Below are 6422 nucleotides of genomic sequence, written 5' to 3'. Positions count from 1 at the left end.
AGCTGGTTTGAAGAACGAGAAGCATCCAGAGCCTAGAGGGGTAACTGCTTCCCCCACCACAGACTTGCCTGTGTCACTTCCATAGCTCTCATTCCTCCAGCCCCAGGGACTTTCATAAAGATATCAGTGGTGGTAGCAGTGAGGGCTGGAGAAAGTTGTCTTACCCAGAGGAACAGAAGATGCAGCAAAACACTGCAGAACACACCCCTTTCAGGATCCAATTCCTTGCCAGCATCTGCTTCTTGTCAGACCAGCTGCACTCCACAGCTGAAACATGGGGAAGGGAGAACCGAGACCACCTAACTGTCATTGAGACCTGGGTTTTGTGTTTGGAGGGAAGTTTCTACCCCCCATTCAGTGAGCTTTACATTTCAAAATCAACGAGTACTGCTACCTGGGCTGTCCTAAGATATCTCAGATGCCGTATAACAACAGCAGATGCTGAAGAAAATGGGCATGCATTTCAGTACTTGTTTAATACATTGTCTATCATTGATAAGCCACGGATTTCTTTTTTTAGCCAAATCACCTAAGGCAGTAACCCACTAGTACCAGTACACCAAGAATTCACATTCTAGAGCCTTCCCAAAAAACTTTATAAATAAATAAAGCTCTCAAGGTAATTCTTTTTTGTAAATTCTATATAATGTTCCTTTTTTAAAAAAATTTTTACTGTGTATATTTAAAGTATGCAACATGATTTTATAAGATCCAAGGTAATTCTGATGCCCTGTAAGTTTGGGAACTACTGGTCTAATACTCCTGATTTAATATCACATTCCTGAAAAGTATTATTAAATGTAGGTCACATCACTTCTGATTCATCATACTTTTGTACATTCTTGCTTCCTTCTGCTATTAACTTTTGTTCTAGAGACCCATCCTTCTTAATTTGCTATTTCTGCTAAGTATTGTCCAGTAGAGAGTGCATCATTCATGATTCATCATTGCTGTCCTTTTGCTCAGTTTTCTCTCCCTGCTATTGATTTCTTCTTTACTGCCTACTTTGGCATATTAATTCATCAAGCAAAATGAGCACATCTTTGGTGTTGTTTCAACTCAGCAGTAAAGTAAAAGGAGGACATGGAGATGCCAAAAGTATATTTAGCTCCAATGTACTTTATTTTTTATGTCTAAGGAGTCTCCTCTTTTTCCCACAACTCCCTCCCCAAAGCTAATTCACTGAGAAACCTTGTCAAGTCAAGCTTCTCTCCCCTCGTCTACTGTGTCAGCTTTGCTGGTCTTATTTCAGTTTCTTAAATGCACTGAGCTCTTTACTGCCCCCAAAGCACTCACATGTGCTGGTCCTCACGTATGGATTCCCTTCACCTCATATCTTCATCACAGATCTTGTACTTCTCTGTCATAGCTTTTATCATAATTTGTAGGTATATATTTAATTATGACATTATTCAATGTTTCTCTCCCCTCTAGACGTTAGACTATAAGGAAAAAGCATTGTGCCTTTTTCTTACTAGTGTCTGACACAGGAGAGATCTTCAATGGATATTTGTTGAATGAATGGAAATGCATCATATAATAAAACACACCTTAATGTGAAGGGCCAAGGGGGAAGGGCTGGTTACTGGAACAGAGATCTATATGGAAGGGGTATCCTGAAAGGAGCAAGTTGAGGCATCCATGCAGACTGTGGAGACACACCCAGAGGAAGCTGGGGAATAAATACCCAAACCTTAGTCCCAGTCTTTCCTCTAATCTCCTTCTGTGCCCCATGGGCTAGTTCCAAGCAGAAGCCAGAGAGCAGGATAACTGTTGATGCAACCCATACATTTGGTTTTCTGAGGTATAAAGCAGGGCACAGAAGAGGGGGTAAATGGGTCCAAAAGGGGAAAGAAAGAAATTCAAATCCATCCCTCAACATTCACTCTTGGCCGGGCGCGGTGGCTCAAGCCTGTAATCCCAGCACTTTGGGAGGCCGAGACGGGCGGATCACGAGGTCAGGAGATCGAGACCATCCTGGCTAACACGGTGAAACCCTGTCTCTACTAAAATACAAAAACTAGCCGGGCGAGGTGGCGGGCGCCTGTAGTCCCAGCTACTGGGGAGGCTGAGGCAGGAGAATGGCGTGAACCCGGGAGGCAGAGCTTGCAGTGAGCTGAGATCTGGCCACTGCACTCCAGCCTGGGCGACAGAGCGAGACTCTGTCTCAAAAGAAAAAAAAAAAAAAAAGAACATTCACTCTTGGGTTCTGTCCACATGAAAAATCCATGTCCCAGCATGGGGTTGCATGAGTCTCCCTGGTCACCAAATCATTGTGGGAGGCATCAGATGGTCACATACCTAAAAGCTAAAATGCTAGCCATCACCAATATTCCTCATATTCAATTGTGGAAGAAGGGAGGAAAGAAACAACCAACGTAAAACAGTGACTACAGACCCCACCTGTGTGGCTGGTCATGAAGTTCAAGATGATAACAATAACTGCCTTCTCCCGGCATCCTTTCTATGTTTCCATTACCTTCTGCCAGTTAGGTGGAGTGCTTCACCTGATGAGGTGATCCAAACTTTCATTCCTGTGCAGTCTGAGCCCTTCATGATCTTTCCTTTATGGGGTTCCCACAGTTTTTCATTGATCAAGACTATTGTACAAAGGAGTTCTAAGAGGTGCCAATGAATGTCTTGGGTTCTAGGTTGTGATGGTTAATCTTATGCATCAACTTGACTGGGCCACAAAATATCCAGATTAAACATCATGTCTGGGTTTGTCTGTGAGGGTGTTTCTGGAAGAGATGAGCATTCGAATTGGTGGGCTCAGTAAAGTAGACGGCCCTCCTGAATGTGGGTAGGCATCATCCAATCCATTGAGGCCTGAATAGAGCAAAAGATAGAAGAAAGAAAAAGTTGTCCCATCTTTCTGCCTCATTTCTTGAACTGAGACATCTCATGTCATCTTCTCCTGCCCTTTAACAAAGATTCACACCATCGACTCCCCTGGTCTCAGATCTTTAGACTCAGACTAAATTACACCATCAACTTCCAACTTTCCTGGGGCTCCAGTTTGCAGATGACAGATCATGGGAGTTTTTGACCTCCAGCCTCCATAACTGCATGAGCCAGTTACACACACACACACACACACACACACACACACACACACACACACAGTCTTATATTGGCTCTGTTGCTCAGGAGAACTAGTATACAGACAAGTTTCCTTACCTCCACTGTACAGCAGCAACCCAATTTCCCCTTGGTTATCAGGATTAACCACCCATCTGGTGCAGTGACACCCTCCCCTTTCTTTTGATTAAGTGGTGTGAAAAGCCAAAAATATCCAAGGGGCAGTGTTTGCTCTTAATTCTGCAAAATCCCAACAGTGTTTTCCTGTGGAAGCATTCCTCCCTTGAGCACTAAGACCACCAATCCCACTAAGCCCACGATCGGGAGGATGAGAGGCAAAAATTCCTCTAGTGGGTTATTATTAGATGTGAAAGTCAGAGGAGAATCCCTCTTAATCCTGGGCTAAAATTACAATCATTTCGGGAGCTTTTAAAAAATATTGATGGGCAGGGTATGGGCATGGGAAAGGGGGTGGGGAGGGAGGGAAAGAGGAAGGTAAGACAACAGATAAGGACCACTTCCATCAGGGATGGGTCAGTGTTTTGTTCTTACTAGAACAGATACTTACTCTGAACACTAATCTGCCCTCCCTGCATGGAACGCTTCTGCCAGAACTACCATCTGTAGACTTATGGAGTGCCTTATCCACTGTCATAGTATTTCACACAGTGTTGTTTCTTATCAAGGAACTCATGTCACAGTAAAAAAAATTACAGCAATAGGCTCGTGCTCGTGATATTCACTGATCTTATTGTATTTCCCAGCATCCTGAAGCAGCTGGTTTAATAGTACCTTACAGGACGGGGTGCAAAGGTTCTGTAGCCTGTATATGCTCTGAATCAGCCTCCAATATATGGTACCCTTTCTCCCATAGTCAGGATTCATGTGCCCAGGAATAAAAGGGTGGAAATGGGAGTGGGCATTACTCACTATTATCCCTGGTGACCCACTAGCAAAATTTTTGCTTCCTATTCCCATGATCATATAGTATGCTTCCCTAGAAGTCTTAGTTCCAAAAGGAGGCATGCTTTCACAAAGAAAACCAACAATGATTCCCTTGAACTGAAAGTTAAGACTGTCATCTGGCTACTTTGGGCTCCTCCTGCCTCTGAATCAATAGGCAAAGAAAGACATTACTATGTTGGCTGGGGTTATTGATCCAGACTACCAAGGGGGAAACTGAAGTACTGCACAATAGAGGTAAAAGAAGAGTGTGTCCGGAATACAGAAGATTCCTTGGGGCAACTCTTAATATTACCGTGCCCTTTGATTAAGGCCAATGGAAAACTACAACCGAACCCAGGCAGGACCATTAGCAAATGGCCCAAACCCTTCAGGAATGAAGGTTTGGGTTACTTCTCCAGGTAAAGAACAATGACCAGCTGAGGTGCTTGCTGAAGGCAAAGGCAATACAGAATGAGTAGCGGGGAAAAGTAGTTATAAATACCAGCTATGACCACGTGACCATTACAGAAACAAAAACTGCAATTGTCATGAGTATTCCTCTATATTTTGTTATGAATATGGGTGTGTATTAAGCACATATCTTTGTTTTCTTTCCTCTCCTATTTCCTTATGATGCAACATAAGATGTATTGACTTTATTCCGTAGTACTTAAGTATTGTTCATTTTACATCATAGAATTTTAAGCTATGAGATATCAAGAGGAGTAAATGTCACTCAAAAACTACGTTCTCTTTGGGGAAGGGGTTGGTGTATTTCCATTGTCTGCAGGATAACTGTATCTTGTTAGGTGGGATTATAACCTTGTAATAGTTTTTATTTTAAGATTAAGTATAGCCTAAGGAGATATGTACGGGTGCCAGGTTGACAAGTAATGGACTTGTGATTGCTCATTTTATGTATCATCTTGACTGGGCCATAGGGTGCCCAGATATATGGTTAAACATTATCTCTGGGTGTGTCTGTAAGGGCGTTTCCAGATGACATTGATATTTGAATTGGCAGACTGAGTAAAGCAGATTGCTCTCCCCAATGTGGATGGGCCTTAACCAGTCTGTTGCAGGCCTGAATGAAATAAAAGTCGGAGTAAGAAATATATATTTTTTCTGCCTACCTGCCTTCAAGTTGAAACACTGGTTTTCTCCACACTCAGATTTGAACTGGAACGTATGCGATTGGCTCTCCTGGTTCTCAGGCCCTCAGACTCAGACTGGAGCTTGCATAATTGGCTCTCCCAGTTCTTAATCCCATGGACTTGTATTGGTGCTGTGCCATTGGTTTTCCTGGGTCTCCACCTTTCTGACTGCAGATCTTAGACTTATCATCCTCCATAATCATGTGAGCCAGTTCCTTACAGTAAGAAGAATTTATATATATGTGTGTATATATGTGTGTGTGTGTGTGTGTGTGTGTGTATCCCATTTTCAATATGTTACCATTAGGGAAACTAGGGAAACATTTAAAAATGTTAACATTAGGGGAAACCATATAATTTCTTATACCTGTATGTGAATCTATAATTATCTCAATAAAAATTTGAATTAAAGAAAATATAGGCAAAATAAAGACTTTCCCATATAAACAAAAACTGAGAGGAGGTGATGTTTCTCTTGAACTAGACTTTATCCTTAAGGCTGAAAGAATATGAGATCAAATGGTAATTTGGATCCACAGGAAGGAATGAAAAACACCAGAAATGATAAGTATGTGGATAAATATAAAGTGTGCATATGTGTGTATAAGGGTGTGTGTGTGTGTGTATGTGTGTGTGTGTGGTCTTCTCTTGATTATAACACTGCTGTAATAGACATAAATGTAATATATATGACAACAAAAGCACAAAGAAGGGGCAGGAACTAGAGCTATCCTGGTGCAAAGTTACTACATTTTCCCAGAATTAAATTAATTGCCTGACATATGGTGCTCATAAGATGTTAGTCCCCTTCTTCCTTCTAGAAAAGAGAAAGGTCATTTGGAGGTTAGAACCTGAAGGGTGAAACTTTAAAATTCCACCCTTATTTACTTCCTCCTTCCTTAAACCAGTCAAATTAATGGGTCTCAATCATAAGTAAGTTAATTGGGGCCGGGCCCAGTGGCACGTGCCTGTAATGCCAGCACTTTGGGAGGCCGAGCTGGGCGGATCACTTGAGATCAGCCTGGCCAACATGGTGAAACCCCGTCTCTACTAAAAATACAAAAATTAGCCAGGCGTGGTGGCGCATGTCTGTAATCCCGGCTACTGAGGAGGCTGAGGCAGGAGAATCTCTTGAACCCAGGAGGCGGAAGCTGCAGTGAGCCAAGATCACACCACTGAACTCCAGACTTCCAGACTGGACGACAGAGCAAGATTCCATCTCAAAAAAAAAAAAAAAAAAAA

Source organism: Piliocolobus tephrosceles, chromosome 20 (assembly GCF_002776525.5).
Source record: "Piliocolobus tephrosceles isolate RC106 chromosome 20, ASM277652v3, whole genome shotgun sequence".
In the NCBI taxonomy this organism is placed as follows: domain Eukaryota; kingdom Metazoa; phylum Chordata; class Mammalia; order Primates; family Cercopithecidae; genus Piliocolobus; species Piliocolobus tephrosceles.
This window is presented reverse-complemented; position numbering follows the sequence as displayed.